Raw genomic sequence first — 17,253 nt, 5'->3', positions numbered from 1 at the left:
AGAAAACAGTAGATATTTATTTTGTTAAATATTGGAAAGGTAGAACAGGAATATGGTTAAGATCTTAAGGGATGAAACTCTGTCCCCACAGCTCAACTCACCAGGAAAGGATCATATAAACACTTATTGAATGAACCAAATACACCAACCAATAAGAACCTGCTATTTGCCATAGGCTGAGTTCCTCCAAAAACAATCCTTGAGGATTTGAAAACAAGTAATTTTGGAGGGAGATAATTCTAGGAAGTATCACTAAGGAGTAGTGACATGAAAAATGAAAGGGAAGGAAAATAATACAAATTGCTTTAGTGAGCAATTTACCTCTGTGGACTACTGAAACTAAGTCCCATAGAGAGCCTCTCGGAGAGAATGTGGAACATGGCTCAGAGATACCTATCTGGGGGACAAGAAAGCTGGCATTTTTCTCCATCAATGCCCATTTTACCATATCCATTCATGGTCAAACCTCATAGTCAACCAGGAATAGAAGAAATGTCCTCCAGTATGGCTAAAAAGCATACACAAAAACCTGTACTTAATGGTGAAAGACTGAAAGCTTTCCTTCTAAGCCTGGGAACAAGGTAAGGATGTCCTCTTTCACCTCTGCTATTTAACTTAGTACCAGAATTTCTAGCTAACACAACAAGAAAAAAAAAAAAAAAAAAAAAAGAAGAGGAAATAAGTAAAAGGCATATGATTGGAAGAGAAGAAATAAAACTTCCCTATTTATAGATAAAATGACTAAGTAGAAAATCACAAGGTATCTATCAAACAAAACAAAACAAACTCCTAAAACTAAAAACTGAGTTCAGCAAGAAAGTTGGATACAAGATCAAAACAAAAAATATCCTTTGCATTTTTATGTATTAACAGACATTTAGAAACTGAAATTTTAAAAATCATGACTTACAACTGCTCCATAGAAAATAAAAACTTAGATATAAAGTTAACAAAATATGTACAGGATCTGCATGCAAAATTGCAAACTGCCAGTGAAATAAATTTTAAAAAATTATAGGAGGCCTAATAAGAGGAGAGACATATTGTGTTCATGGGTTGGAAGACTCAACATTATAAGAATCTCAATTCTTACCAAAAAGTTTTAATGCAACTCCTCTTAAAATCCCAGCAAGTTTTGTTGTAAACATAGACAAGGTTATTCTAAAATTTATGTAGGAAGGTACAGGACCTCGAATGCTAAAACAATTAAAAAAAAAAAAAGTGTTGGAGGAACCACTTTACCCAATATTTAGACTTACCCTATTGCAATGGTAACTCAGACAGTGTGGCATTTGTGAAGGAAAAGACACTTAGACTGGTGTAACAAAATGAAGAACCCAGAAAGAGACCCCTCAGATATGCCCAAATGATTTCTAACAAAGGTAAAGAACTATTGAATGAAGAAAGGATGGACTTTTCCATAAATGGTGCTGGAGTTAATGGGTACGCATAGGCAAAAAAATAATAATAAAAGAAAACTTACAGTTTCACTGTATACAAGAATGAACTTAAAATGGACCACAAATCTAAATTAAAATGTAAAGTTATAGAAGAAGACAGCAGCTTCAAGCTTCAGTGATGCAAGATGGCAGCCACTACGGACTTGAGAATAAAAGTCACTGACAATTTCCGACTTTTGAAGAACTGGAAGAAGACCAGAAAGGAGTAAGAGATGGCACAGTTGGCTGTATTCTGACAGATGACCAAGACATGGCACAAGATAAACAGGGAAGATAATTGGACCTCCAAGAACAATTTATGAAAAATGAATATACAACCATAAAATAGAATGTGGACTTAAATACCCAGAAGCACCCCCATTTGTAAGATTGGTAACAAAAATTGACATGAATGGAATTAAAAGTTCTAATGGAGTGGTGAACTCAAGAGCCATATCAATGCTAGCAAAATGGCAGAATTCCTATAGCATCAAACTTGTCCTCCAAGAGCTTTGGCTTTCAACAACAAAAACCAAATAATCGGGCGGGCCGCGGTGGCTCAGCGGGCAAAGTGCTTGCCTGCTATGCCGGAGGACCTCGGTTCGATTCCTGGCCCCACCCCATGTAACAAAAACGGAGAAACAGAATACAATAAAACAAGAAAATGTTTAAAAATGTTTCCCTTTCCTCCTTCCTTCCTTCCTTCTATCCTTCCTTCCTTCTCTCTGTCTTTCCTTTAAAAAAAAAAAAAAAAAAAAAAAAAAAAAAAAAAAAAAAAAAAACCAAATAATCCAAATAGAAAATGAGCAGATGTAAGAACAGCTATTTCACTGAAGAGGATATAAAAATGACAAGTAAGCACATGAAAATATGTGCAATATCATTAACCTTTAGGGAAATGTAAATTAAAACCACAATGAAATATCATAGCACATCTATCAGATTTGGCTAAAATAGAAAGTAATGACACCACCAAATGCTGGCATGGATGCAAAGACATTGGATCACTCTTGTATTGTTAGGAGGAATGTAAAGTGATACAACCATGCTGAAAAGCAGTTTGTCAGTTTCTTAAAAAATTGAACCTGCAACTATCATATGATCCACTAATTGCACTCATGGGAATTTTATCCCAGAGAAATGAAGACTTATGTTTACACAAAATCAGTACACAAATGTTTATTACAGCTTTATTCATAATAGCCCCCAGGTGAAACAACCCCTAGTGTCTTCAATGTGTGAATGTTTAAACAACCAGGTATATCCATAACATGGACTTTTCTCAGCATAAAAGGGGAACCAACTATTGATGTACACAACAACTTGAATACACATTCCTTATTAGCCAAGGGAGCCAGGCAATAATTCTCTTTGTCAGTGAAATAAATAGGAGAAACCCATGGCTTGATTTGTAACAAGTTTTTAAAAACCCCAAATGTTAGTCCCCAATAGAGAAATGTGTCTATGAACCATGCAAAGGCACAACTTTATTAGCCTCTCCTTTTCAAATGCTATGGCAGATATGTTCACTCTCTCCTGTTTGTCATGTCACTGTGCCCCTGGCTCATATTGACTTGGTGCTCTACTTAGGACAAGGTCAAATTTTATTTTAGTCTGTTTATGGTGGAAAAGCTAGATAAATTTTAGGACTTGTTAGTTGTAAGTCTGCAAATTGCAGTTCTGTCTGCAAGGATCAAATCTAGATGGAAAATATGCTGCCATGCGTCTGGATTGTTCACTTGACTTGACATTTCTTCTTGAATGTGTTCTCACCAGCTTGTTTCAAGCAGACCTGGCTGAGTTTTCAGTACAGCACCTGAGCCAGCATGAGTCTTGTTGACCTAGGCTTCTTTAGGATTCACTTTTGAAGTGGAATGGAAGGGTGGGTAATCCAAAAACCTCAGAAAATCTCCAGATAATTGCTCTTTCCTCCCATCGAATTAATCTTCAAAGTTGATTAAGTTTAGATTGTCTTTAAAATTACTTTGGTTTCCCTGATCATGTAGTGACTAATTTTGGGGCTCAGGGTGGGGTGGGGTGGGATGCATCCTGATAGTATTGAGAGGAGCCAGTTTATGCCAACATTTTTTCACAAACAACCCACAAAGGGTATACATATGGGGGTCATTGATTAGTGGATCATCTTTATGCCTGACACAAAGTAACTCCCTTTTCTCCCTAGATCTCCAGTTCAAGTGATAGGCCTTGGAAATGCTTGTTGAGCCCCTGTTTTCATTTAGGCCATCTGTTCTTCATATCCTTTTTGTGAATTATCCGGGTCCCTAATTTTTCCTATCTTCTTTCTTGTCCACCTTTTGACTGTTTCTTTTACTTTCTGGCACCTGTGCCCCAGACGGTATGGAGCAGGGATTGGAAACTGAACTAGATTTGCAATTTGGTAACAGCTGTGTGTGTGTGTATGTATTTAAAGGTTGAATGAGAGAGTAGGTGGGAATTGAATGCTTCACTAAAATGAGATTCTCCTGGGGTTTCGTTTGTTTTTTCTCTCTTGCTCTTCTGTTGTTATTGATTATTGGGTACAGCCTGCAGGATATTTTTCTGTCCCATTCTCCCTTCAGAACCAGTATGCTTAGCAAGTGGATAGAGAAGCATTTGACTGTAGGGCTCAGAGTCCTCTCTCTAAATTGCTCACTAAAGTATGAGTCACCCCTCTTGTTTACTTTCTTACCTTACTGAATAATCTTAGATTAAAGGAGAAAACTCATTTTCAAAGATCCATGTATTTCCTTCTAAATTTAGAGTTAAACTTAACCCAATGCAGAAAACAAAGGGAATGTAAAACTCCAGGAGAGATTTTTAAAGGTCAAGGGATTAGAATATTCAAGGATGAGGGCTCTGACAAACTGTTTTGACAGCTGACTTCTCCCCATGTTCTTCATGTGGGAAATTTGTGAACAGAGTAATAAATACAAGCCACAGGCCCCTCTTCCCTTTCCAGTATTAACATTTTACCTCTGTGCCCTTAGGATGATGGAAAGTGTTGTTTTAGTGACTATTATGTGAAGAAGCCTTCCTATGTTTTTTCTCTTTTTTTTAGAATGTTGGTGAATTTATTGTCTTCATCTGAAAAATCTTCTTAGAAAATTGCAGTTTGGTTTAGCTCTCAGTAGCCCGCTCCTGAGCTCTGAGGAAACTTGCCTTCTTCTGAGCTACCCAATCTTTCTTTTGGGCAAGAGACATTTTGGGATGGTTCCACCTCTTCTTTTTAACTTCTTTCTTAGGCTTTTTCTCATAGGCTGTGTTCTCTTGAACAGTAGCATGGGCTTTCTTGTACATCTCCTCCATCATGTCTGGAGTTATGATGTTCTTTATGTATTGAGAGAATTGTTTCTTCTAAGCATCTTCATCTTCCTCTGTTAGGTAACGCATTTAATCTGCAGCATTCTGACACATGATGTGCTTCCAATGTACTTCTGTATTGAATTCCTTGCTTTCTGAATCATAACCAGGAAATTGTTTGGTACTGTGAGGAATAGACAAGCCTCCATCCACAGCTCCCTTCAGAGCCCAAAAAGCTTTATTTCTAGTGATAGTTCTGGCAAGCCCTGCACCCAAACAGCAGGTAAAGGCACCAGGTTGACCATCAATACTTTCCACATTTTATGCGTCTCCTGTCACCTCCACTTGGCCTTCATAGATCTTATCCATGCCAAACCTATTGAGAAGCCTATGGGCCAGCAGCAGGCCAGTACAATATGCTGCAGCATAATGTGTCAGGCCAACGTTCACACCATACTTTGGGAGTTCGTGAGCATAAACTGCAGATTATCATATCCCCTTCTATACAGGCATAAGCAATCTGACAAATGATATACCTGTTAGTTACATGAACTATCACCCTGTGTTTGGGTGTGTTGTACTTATTTTTAGCCTGGATTACCCAGCGTTTCCAAGCATAATTATCGGTTTACCCTCTTTTCTTCTAAATTTCATTTGGTATCTCTTCAGATAGGCCTGATTCTTGACAACTTTAACTAACCCCATCCTGCGGAACAGAAACTAGCATCTGTGGCTTGCCACAGACCTGCAGACTGTTATGTTTTTTATTATTTGTATATGGATAGGGAAAAGATCTTGGGAGGAAGACTTGAGGACACTTAGACAGTAGTCCACCCTGACTTCCCATCTTGTCCCCTGTGTCCACTGTTCCCTGTTCGATGTTTATGACTCCACATCTCAGGATAAGACTGGCCTCACAGTTTCTCCACTAGGGGGAGGATATTATACAAGAGTCTGCTGGGACCTCTAAGTGACTGGGCATACTTTCCCAGTGAGGAGGCCTGCAGACTGTCTTTATCTGGTATCCCTGGACTTAGAGGAGCTAGAATTCTAACTTATCACAGAACCATCTGTTCTGGCTTAGAGAGAATACAGGGCTGTGTAAGCTAAAGCAGTCTGGTGTGTGAGTGTGTGTGTGTATGTTTGTGTGTGGTGTCACTCCAGTTGACATCTGGCAGTCATTGTGGGGTCAAGGAAGGGGGAAGCAATTGTCTTTACAGAGAGTAGAGAAAGGATCAAAACTACTTTTAGCTGATTGGTAAATGGTACATTGTAACTCTCTGTTGTGTTCCCCTCCTTTTGCCCTTCTTTTCCTTCTTCTCCTACTTACCCCTCTTGGTTTTCCTGACGAGTAATGCTTTTGTTTTTCCCATGGCTCAGGAAGCCCTGTCTTTGCCTACCTTGCTGGTGACGTTTGTGACAGAACTCACAGACCCGTGGAGGTCTCTCCATTTGAGCTTATTTCAGTGTAGAACTTCCAGATGTGATATAGCTCATGACTGGCAAAAGAAACAGGCACAGAAATATCTCTTAAAACTTAACAGTCAGAATTTATGAGATGAGCAGCTTTTCTTTTGGGACTTTGTTTCTGTTGGAAAACCAGATAGAAGGGCATTGAGAGAGGAGAATGTTTGTTTCCATCCACATTTATTCAACACATGTTCATAGGGTAGGTTTTGGGTGTTTGGCCTTATGCTAAGTGTTGAACATAAGGAAATTTCTGAGATGCACCCCCTGCTCTTTAGATGTCCATTGGTGGTGGTGGTGGTTGGACAGACAGGTAAAAAATAACAATAAGGCATAACTAATCTTCTAATAGATGTCTGCCTGAGGCACAGTGGGGGTACACAGGAGGGAGTGGGCAATTCAGCTGGGGGTAGGTAGCATTGGGAAAGGGCTTCCTTGAAGGAGGAGGGTACACTAGCTACCTTGTTTTTATGTGGAAGATGACCATCAGGCTTCCCCTAGGGAGGTCACCTTGAGCTAGGTTCTTATTGGATTGTCCCTTCCCATTTGGCCCTTTTGAAAACAGGACATTCACTTTTTTCTAGGGATGTTTCCTTGATAGATAGCCCTGAAATAAAGGACAATTTTGGTCCAGATATATTATTGTCCACCAAGACCATTTATTTCTCTTCCTGTGCTTTTAATCTCAGTGAATGGCAGGTCTGCCCAGTCACCCAAACCAAGAACCCCCCTGGATTGGCTCTTCTTTCTCTCTGTAGCTATTATTCACCAACTCCTATTGATTCTTACTCTAGCTGCCCTCCTTGTCTACAGCATCGGTCCAGGCTGTGACACTGCAGCAGTCTTCTAACTCATCTTACTGGCTTTTATCTGTCTACCTTATATTTTAGTCCACTAACTACACTGCAGTTCTGTCCTTCTAAAATGAAAATAGCCTTATGTGTCTCTCTCCTCACCATATTTAAACTCCTTCACTGGTTCCCCTGGGCCTCAGGGTAAAGCTCAAAGCTCTTAACTTATTACTGAGTTCTTAGGGACCTGGTTCCTGATAGCCTCTTTAGCGTTACCTCTGGTCACTCTCTGTATCCTCCTCCCCACTCCCCCGCAAGCCAGGTGCCATTTATTCAGCCATTTAGACTGTCTTGTTCTTCACCGACATGTTTCCATTCTATAATTTCCTGCCTTTGTGGGTACTTTCCTTCTGTGAGAATATCCTTCCTTTCCTTCTTAGGTTCAGCTAACTTCTATTTATCTTTCAGAAATTTTCTCAAGTATTACCTCTTTGGGGAAGCCTTCCTTGATTTCCCAGCCTGAATTAGTCATGTCCAGATTTCTGGACAGTCATGGCCATGGCATCCTGTAGTTTTCTCTGCTAAGAACTTAGCCCACTCTACCATCCATGATTTTTCATTTACTTGTTGGTCTTCCCTACTAGAGAGCCTACTCTCTGAGGCCAGGGACTGTGTCTTTTTTTTTCATCTCTGATACATAGCACTGTGTCTGGTGTGTAGTAGTCATGTTTATAGAATGAACAAATAAATGAATGAATATATTCTTTCTTCTGGTGTCTTAGTTTCCTAGAGCTGCTATAATGAAGTATCACAAACTGGGTGGCTTAAAACAGAAATTTATTCTCTCACAGTTCTGGTGGCCACATTTATAGGATGTCAGCTGGGCCATGCTTCTTCTGAAACCTGTAGGGGAAAATCTGTTCCATGCCTCTCTCTTAGCTTCAAGAACTGACTTGTCAGCAATCTATGGGGCTCTTTCCCTCACCTGTCTCATGGCATTCTCCTCTCTGTCTGTCTGTCTGTGTCTGATTTTCTTTTCTTGTAAGGACACCAGTCATATTAATTAGGCTCTATCCCATTCCAGTTTTGCTTCTTCTTAAATAATAACAAATTTAAAGATCATATTTCTAAATAAGGCTCCATTCATTGGACCAGACATTAGAATTTGAATACACGTTTTTGGAGGTGAACACAATTAATTTCATAACACCTAACTAGACATGATTCCTATAAAAAAGTGTTTAGAATCCAGAAAGAAAAGTATGGTGGTGGAAACTTGGTAAACAAGTTTTTACCTTCCTTCAGGATAGTTAGAGTCTGCTCATCTTGGTGTGATGGGGGATTTCACAGTGCCTGCCCACCTTCACTCACCTTCCCATGCCCTTTACTCAGTCACCTGAGAGTCAGCTCCTTGAAGGGCCACGTTCTGGGTAAGAGAATCAGAGCAAATCTGGGAAATTCTAAGGATCCCCTTTTTCATCCTTTTATGCTGTATCACTTGATGAGCTAGGGCTCTGCACTCCCTGCCAGGCAGGGCTTGGGGTGTCTGCCCCTCCTCCTCACCAGTGCTGGGTTGAATGGGTTGGAGCGATGGTGGTGGAGATCTGATGCAGAGACCTTGGTGATGTTTGCATGCACTACTGTTTTCTAACTGAAAAATATACTTTCTGCTTTTATTGATAAGCTTTGGGGAATTCAATTCCAGCTTTGTTTTGAGCTGAAGGAGTGTCTGATTCTGAAAGAGACTTTAAAAAATTCTAGTCCATGGTTCTATAAAGCAATTCCACTGAGCATGTTCATGAATAGCACATTTGCAGGAGTTGCCAGAGAACCCTGCAGAATCTGTGCTGTCCCCTTCTGTTAACATTAATGAATTCTCCATGGCCAGACCACCACACAGTTCCTTTCAAGCCAATCTCAGCAGTCCGTTTCTCTGCTTAATGGCATTGGGATGGATGAAAGCACCACTACCTTTTACTAAAGCCCTGAAAAATGAATGAGATTTTTAAAAAAGAATGAAAAAAAAAAAGAACTCATTTTCTGTCCTTGCTGTGTTGACAAAAATTAACCCAGATCATGAGCAGCCTGTGTAAAAGACCATTCTTTGCTTAACTCTATTTTCCTTTGAATTCTAAGTCTGTCTTGGAAAGGTGCTCCAGGGCAAAATTTGGCAGATGAGATTTCTGCTACAAGGCTCTGAGTACCTCTAAACTCTAAAGGACAAGAAATAAAATTGTCTAGTCCTACTTCTAGCTGTCATGTAAAAATTGTGCTCTTCTTATTTACCATACAAACCCAGAATCCTTGTCTTTGAACTCCTGAACCCTATACTCTGTTTAGAGAGCCCCGACAGGTTATTATAGGTCTCATGGGGCAATTGCAATTGTCATAACCTTGATGCATATGGGTTGTTGGTTATCAGAATGAATGAGTGCCTTTGGTGGCCTTTAAGAGCAATAAAGATCATGCATCCATCTTGGATTCTGGGGTTAGGGATGAGTGGATGGGAAAAAGATTAGTGTTATACTTTTCCTGGAGGAACTAGTCCAGTGGGCGGAGAAGCCTCAAGGCAGCCTCTCAGCTTTAGCTGACTGCCTAAGCAGATAGCATATTTTAATTTCCATTTTTCAGGTGATAGTTGAGACCCAGAACACTTAACTTGTTGGCGATCACAAAGCAAGCTGGAAGCAGAAATGGGATTTGTATGTAGATTCCTTTACTCCAAGTTTAGTACCAGGCTCTTAGAGTTTCCTGTTCAAAGAGGACCTGTTCACCAACTATACTATTCCCCATTCTGGAGCAGACTAAGATTTTTTGGTGCTTTCTCCCCACCGTACCTGGGGTTTGAATTAATTTATTATTCCATTGACCTTGGAGAATGTAATGCTTGGTGTGGTTATTTGACAAACTTGTCCATTTAAAACCCAGAACCAACTTGATCTCTGCAAGATGGAACAGCGTGGGAATGGGGAACAACTTAAGCTAAGTCAGGAAGTCAGAGAAATGTTTTGATTGCTTGATATTGTTTGGCAGAAAAGCTTTGGGCCAGAGTGACCCAGAGCAATCTGATCCTAGACCCTTTCTAATTGTCTAGGCTCTATATGCCTCAGATTTCCTTTTTGTAAAATGGTACTAATATCTGCCCTATGTACTTAGCACTATAGTTAGGATAATGTGCACTACATGGGAAAAGTAAATTGCGACGTATATCCGATTGAATCAATGTGTGTTTCTGAGTAGGGGGTCTTGATTGTTGGGATGTAGAGTGAATAATAGGAGCTCAGGAGGACCAAGAGGATGTCTGCTTTGGATACTGTAATTTGTGATGTAAATGTCCGTTCTCATTTGGGATGTGGTTGAACCTGCCTTTTCTCTTTTCCATATGCTCCAGGCTGGGGCAAGTTTGCTCGGCTGACCAGAGCACTGACAAGCAGCAGGGGCGTCCTGCAGCAGCTGGCTCCCAGTGTGCAAAAAAGGCGAGAATGTTCACAAACACTCCCGTCTGGCAGAGGTAAGAGCAGGGCACACGCTTACCTTAAGACTCACTTCTTTGGGGTAAATTGGCTGAGAAAATGGTACAAAGCTAGTGTCTCAATCCAGAGCAGACCTTCAGGACCTCTTATCTTATACACTAAGCTGAGCTACACACCAATATATGTGAGTTTGAGTAAGTGACCTAACTCCTTAGAGCTTTGTACTTTATCATTTGAAAAGGGGGTTTGAAACAGCTCAACCAACTTGATGGAGTTTATAGACGTAGATTTACTTTTCTGGGGGGATAAAAATGCCACATACTTGAAGGAATTTTTCCCATGTACGCTTTTGTTATTGGACCAATAAATACGATTTTAAGAAAAGAAGATCTAGGAAACCAAAAAGAAGAACATAAAAATCATCTATAATCTCACCAACCTGATAGCATTGATATAATTTTTGTGTTTATTCCTAACTCTTTTCTTTGCAGATATCCAATTTCCTCAAGCCTGAGTTACACTTTTTTTCACTTGCTAATGTTTATGAAGTTGAGACGCATTTAATAATTCCTGTGTACATTTAATGTGGTTGTGCGGTCTTTTCTTTAATACTTAATATTTCAGAGGCATAATTTTCCATTGTATGTATATATTACAACTTATCTAGCCACCCTTCTGTTGATGGACATCTTGACTGTTTCCATCTTTTGCCAGTTGCAAATATGCTGTGAGAAACGTTGGTGTGCAAATGTCTGTTTGTGTCCTTGCCTCATGTCTTCTGAATACATACCTAGCAATAGCATTGCCGGATCATATGACAATTCTATCCTTAGCTTCCTGAGGAATTGCCAAACTGCCTCCTATAGTGGTTGAACCATTTTACATTCCCACCAACAGTGGCTAAGTGTGCCGCTTTCTCTCCAGCACGTGTCATTTTTTGTTTTATTGATAATGGCCATTCTGGTGGGTATGAGATAATATCTCATTGTGGTTTTGGTTTGCATTTCCCTAATAGCCAGGGAAGTTGAGCACCTTTTCATGTGCCTTTTAAACATTTGTATTTCCTCTTCTGAGAAGTGTGTATTCATGTCTTTTGCCCATTTTGTAATTTGGTTGCTTGTCTTTATGTTGTTGAGTTGAACAATCTCTTTGTATATTCTGGATCCTAGACCCTTATCTGATATGTTGTTTCCAAATATTGTCTCCCATTGTGTAGGCTGCTTTTTTATTTTCATGACAAAGTTCTTTGATGTACAAAAAGTGTTTAATTTTGAGGTAATCCCATTTATGTTTCTTTCTTCAATGTGTGTGCTTTGGGTGTTAAATCTAGGAAACTACCTCCTATTACAAGTTTTATAAGATATTTCCCTACATTTTCTTCTAACAGTTTTATGGTCTTAGATCTAATCTTTAGGCCTTTGATCCATTTTGAGTTAATTTTTGTATAGGGTGTGAGATATGGAACCACTTTAATTCTTTTGCATGTGGATATCCAGTTCTCCAGGCACCATTTACTGAAAAGACTGTTCCGTCCCAGGTGTGTTGGCTTGACTGCCTTATCAGAGATCAATTGTCCATAGATGAGAGGTATATATCTGAACCTATATAGATATATCTATATCTGAACACTCTATGTGATTCCATTGGTCAGTATATCTGTCTTTATGCCAGCACCATGCTGTTTTGACCACTGTAGCTTTGTAATATGCCTTAGAGTCAGGTAGTGTGAGACTTCCCATTTCATTTTTCTTTCTCAGGATATTTTTAACTGTTCAGGGTACCCTGCCTTTCCAGATAAATTTGATTATTGGTTTTTCTATTTCTGCAAAGTAAGTTTTTGTGATTTTAATTGGTATCGCATTGAATCTGTATATCAATTTAGGTAGAGTTGACATCTTGACTATATTTAGTCTTCCAATCCATGAACAACATATGCTCTTCCATTTATTTAGGTCTTCTGTGATTTCTTTTAGCAATTTCTTATAGTTTCCTGTACATAGGTCTTTTGTATCCTTAGTTAAATTTATTCCTAAATATTTTATTCTTTTGGTTGCAATTGTAAATGGAATTTTTTTCTTGATTTCCTCCTCAGATTGCTTATTACCAGCATATAGAAATACTACAGATTTTTGAATGTTGATCTTAAAACCTGCCACTTTGCTCTAGCAGTTTTGCTGTGAATCTTTCAGGGTTTTTGGCATAAAGTATCATATCATCTGCAAATGGTGAGAGTTTTATTTCTTCCTTTCAAATTTTGATGCCGTGTACTTCTTTTTCTTGTCAAATTCCTCCGGATAGAACTTCCAACACAATGTTGAATAGCAATGGTGACAGTGGGCATCCTTGCCTTGTTCCTGATCTTAGGGGGAAAGCTTTCAGTCTTTCCCCACTGAGGATGATGTTAGCTGTGAGTTTTTCAAATATTCCTTCTATTTGTTGATATGGTATATTACATGAATGGATTTTCTTATGTTGAACCATCCTTGCATTCCTGGGATAAATCCTACTTGGTCATGGTGTATAATTCTTTTAATGTTCTACTGGATTCGATTTGCAAGAATTTTGTTGAGGATTTTATATTTATATAATATTTATATAATCTGTATTCATTAGAGAGATTGATCTGTAATTTTCTTTTCTTTTAGTACCTTTGTCTGGCTTTGGTATGAGGGTGATATTGACTTCATAGAATGAGTTAGGTAGCCTTCCCTCCTCTTCAGTTTTTTTGAAGAGTTTGAGCAGGACTGTTACTAATTCTTTCTTGAATGCTTGGTAGAATTCACATGTGAAGCCATCTGGTCCTGGACTTTTCATTTTGGGGAGCTTCTTAATGACTAATTCGATTTCTTTAGTTGTGATTAGTTTGTTGAGGTCATCTGTTTCTTCTCGAGTCAACATTGGTTGTTCATGCCTTTCTAGAAAGTTGTCCATTTCATCTACATTGTCTAGTTTATTAGCATAAAGTTGTTCATAATATCTTCTCATTACCTCCTTTATTTCTGCATGGTCAGTGGTTACGTTTCCTCTTCCATTTCTGATTTTATTTATTTGTATCCTCTCTGTTTTTCTTTTTGTTGCTCTACTAGGTGAGGGTCCATCAATCTTATTGATTTTCTCATAGAACCAACTTCTGGTTTTGTTGATTTTCTTGATTATTTTCATGTTCTCAATTTCATTTATTTCCTCTCTAATCTTTGTTATTTCTTTCCTTTTGCTTGCTCTGGGGCTAGCTTGCTGATTTTTCTCTAGTCCTTCCAAGTGAACAATTAATTCCTTGATTTTTGCTCTTTCTTCTTTTTTTGATATAGGCATTTAGGGCAATAAATTTCCCTCTTAGCTCTGCCTTTGCTGCATCCCATAAATTTAATATGTTGTGTTTTCATTTTCATTTGCTTCAAGATATATACTGAATTCTCTTGTAATTTCTTCCTTGACCACCTGGTTGTTTAAGAGTGTATTGTTGAACCTCCATATGTTTGTAAATTTTCTGGCCCTCTGCCTGTTATTGACTTCAAACTTCATTCCTTTATGATCCAAGAAAGTGCTTTGCATGATTTCAGTCTTTTAAAATTTATTAGGACTTGTTTTGGTCTATCCTTGAGAATGATCCATGAGCACTTGAGAAAAAGGGATATCCTGCTGTGTGGGGTGTAATGTTCTATAGATATCTGTTAAGTATAGTTTATTTATTGTATTATTCAAATTCTCTGTTTCTTTATTGATCCTCTGTCTAGATGTTCCATCCATTGATGAGAGTGGAGAATCTCCAACTATTATGGTAGAGGTGTCTATTTCTTTTTTCAGTGTTTGCCTCATGTATTTTGGAGCACTCTATGTGCCTAAATATTTATAATTATTGTGTCTTCTTGTTGAATTGTTCCTTTTATTAATACATAGTGTCCTTCTTTGTCTCTTTTGATTGTTTTATATTTGAAGTCTAATTTTTTGGATATTAATATAGCTACTCCTGCTCTTTTCTGATTGTTGTTTGCAGGAAATATCTTTTCCTGACCTTTTGCTTTCAACCTGTGTTTGTCCTTAGGTCTAAAATGTGTCTCCTGTAGATGAGCATATAGATCAATCCTGTTTTTTAATCCATTCTGCCAGTCTATGTCTTTGATTGAGGAGTTTAATCCATTAACATTTAGTGTTACTACTGAAAGGGCTGTACTTCTACCATTTTGTGTTTTTGATTTTATATGTCATATCTAACTTTTTTCTCCTTTTATGTTTACTGATAGTCTTCATTTCTACACTCTTCTCCACACCTCTGTCTCCTATCTTTTCCTGTCTTCCTCTAGTGCTCCCATTAGTATTTCTTGCAGACCTGATCACTTGGTCACAAATTCTCTCAGTGATTATTTTGTCTGAAAGTGTTTTAATTTCCCTCACTTTTTTTTGTGTGTGTGTGTCTTTTTTTTTTTTTTTTCACCATCAAAATTGAAGGACGATTTTGCTGGATATAAAATTCTTGGTTGGTAGTTTTTCTCTTTTAGAATCTTAAATATATCATACCACTGTCTTCTTGTCTTTATGTTTCTGCTGAGAAATCTAAACATAGTCTTATTGGGCTTCCCTTGTATGTGATGGATTACTTTTCTCTTGCTGCTTTCAAAGTTCTCTTTCTCTTTGACATCTGACATTCTGATTCGTAAGTGTCTTGGAGTATGTTTATTTGGATCTGTTCTGTTTGGGGTGCGCTGCACTTCTTGAATCTGTAATTTTAAGTCTTTCATAAGAGTTGGGAAATTTTCAGTGATAATTTCCTCCATAATTTTTTCTCCTCCTTTTCCCTTCTCTTCTCCTTCAGGGACACCCACAACATGTATATTCATGCACTTCATGTTGTCATTCAATTCCCTGAGTCCTGCTCGTATTTTTCCATATCTTTTCTTTAGCTTGTTGGATTTCAGATGTCCTGTCCACCATTTCACTAATCCTCTCTTCTGCCTCTTTAAATCTAACATAGTATATTCCCGTTTTTTTTTTTCATCTCTTCTGCTGTGCCTTTCATACCCATTAGTTCTGTGATTTATTCTTTCACAAACTTTTCAAAAACTTTTGATTTCTTCTTTTTTGTTTGCCCATTGCCTTCTTTATATCCTCCCTCAGTTCATTTATTTGATTTTTGATGAGATTTTCAAAGTCTGTTCGAACATCCTGAAGTAGTTGTTTCAACTCCTGCATCTCATTTGAACTGGTGGTTTGTTCCTTTGGACCATATCTTCAATTTTCCCAGTATGATTTGTTAGTTTTTACTAGTGTCTAGGCATTTGATTTCCTTAATTAGTTTATTGTGGAGATTGTTTTCATTCTTTTACCTAGGATTTTCTTACTGGATGGCTTTGTTTTCTATTTGTTCTTTGACATTCAGTTCAGCTTATTCTAGACCTCTAGCATAAGTTTTGTTTAATGGATCAGAATTTTTCAATTCTTGTTTTCTTATTTCTTGATCTGCCTTTATGGAGCCCCTTTTTTTTCTTAGGAGGGTCTACTTAGATATTGTAGACCCCGGTCAGATATTCCCAGGCCAGATTGGCCTCTTCTCAGGAGGAATGAGTCACCTTCATCAGTTTTCCCTGAGGGTGAGAACCAGCAGGTTGAAAGACTTTCCTATGAAGCCTCTAGACTCTGTGTTTTTCCTGTCCTTCCCAGTATGTGGTGCTTTTCTGCCTGTGGGTCTCACCAGCATAAGGTGATGTGGTACCTTTAACTTCAGCGACTCTTCCTGCTGGGGGCATGGTTGAGATAGAAGAGAGGTTGTAGGCTGGCTTTAATTGCTTCAGTTTTTCAGTTCCTGGGGTCTGAATTCCTTGAGGGAGGGATTCCACCTGAGCTGGGCCTCACCCCTGTCCCCAGGAAGGCACAGCCTACAGGGAATTAACTCCTTTCACTTGACCAGGCTCTCTGTCTCTCACGTAAGCTTAATTCTGCCCTTGCCTGGGGCAGTTGGAGCCTGAGAAGCCTTGCAGTTGTATCTAATGAGCTGTTAAGCAGTAGAAACAAAGCAAAAAAAATATCCTTTTCAGAGCAGGACCCCTATTTCTCAGGTTTTTTCATCAAGAGCTTTAGTTGGTATGTTGCTCTATGTATCTCCAGGTCCTATGTATCCCTGCCCCCGTTTTTAGGGTCCAGACCTTTTCACATATTTTGTGCTGTCCGATGGAGAAGCCATAAAATATTGCCAACATGGCTGCCGTGGCTGATGCAGGGCAGCACAAAATGGCTGCCGAAAGTGTTAACCTTAAATCTGACTTCTGCCCTAGCAATAATGGCCACCAATCCCCATCTGACACGTGTCCCTGCATGCTCCCAGTCTATATAAGCCTGTGCACTTCCTCAATAAAGTGGACGCCTTCCACTCACCCCTGAGGGTTGTCTCCTGAGTCATGTGCTGTGTACTGTGTGTCTGTGTGACTGACTCAGTATGGCCACTTACCCCCAGCCATCAGCTAACCAGCCATCAGCTACTCAACAAGTGGCACCCAACGTGGGGTCACCCCTCCCCCTTTGGTGGTTCTCTGTGACAGCCACCCCCATTTCGGCAGTTCTCCGTGATAGCCGCCCCCTTGACGATTCTCCGTGATAGTCGCCACCTTTGGTGGTTCTCAGTGACAGTCACCCCCATCTCGGAAAGTGGCCCCCTCGGCTGTTTCTCTGTGCATACCGCTCCCTCTAAATTCTCCCTATCATGGGCAACACTCCCTCCTCTGATTTCATGCCTCAGTCTTGAGCCATCCACGCCTTATTGGCCGCGAGGCGGGTCAAAATCCCTGAGAAAAC

General features: G+C 39.2%; 1 pseudogene; it reads right to left on the bottom strand.

Annotated features, from left to right (window-relative positions):
- Positions 1-4,513: 4,513 nt before the first annotated feature.
- On the bottom strand, positions 4,514-5,444 carry LOC143679025 (large ribosomal subunit protein uL18 pseudogene; annotated as a pseudogene).
- Positions 5,445-17,253: the final 11,809 nt, after the last annotated feature.

The sequence above is a fragment of the Tamandua tetradactyla genome, chromosome 4 (genome assembly GCF_023851605.1).
Source record: "Tamandua tetradactyla isolate mTamTet1 chromosome 4, mTamTet1.pri, whole genome shotgun sequence".
NCBI lineage: Eukaryota > Metazoa > Chordata > Mammalia > Pilosa > Myrmecophagidae > Tamandua > Tamandua tetradactyla.
The sequence above is the reverse complement of the archived record's forward strand: the minus strand, read 5'-3'. Positions and strand labels throughout refer to the sequence as shown.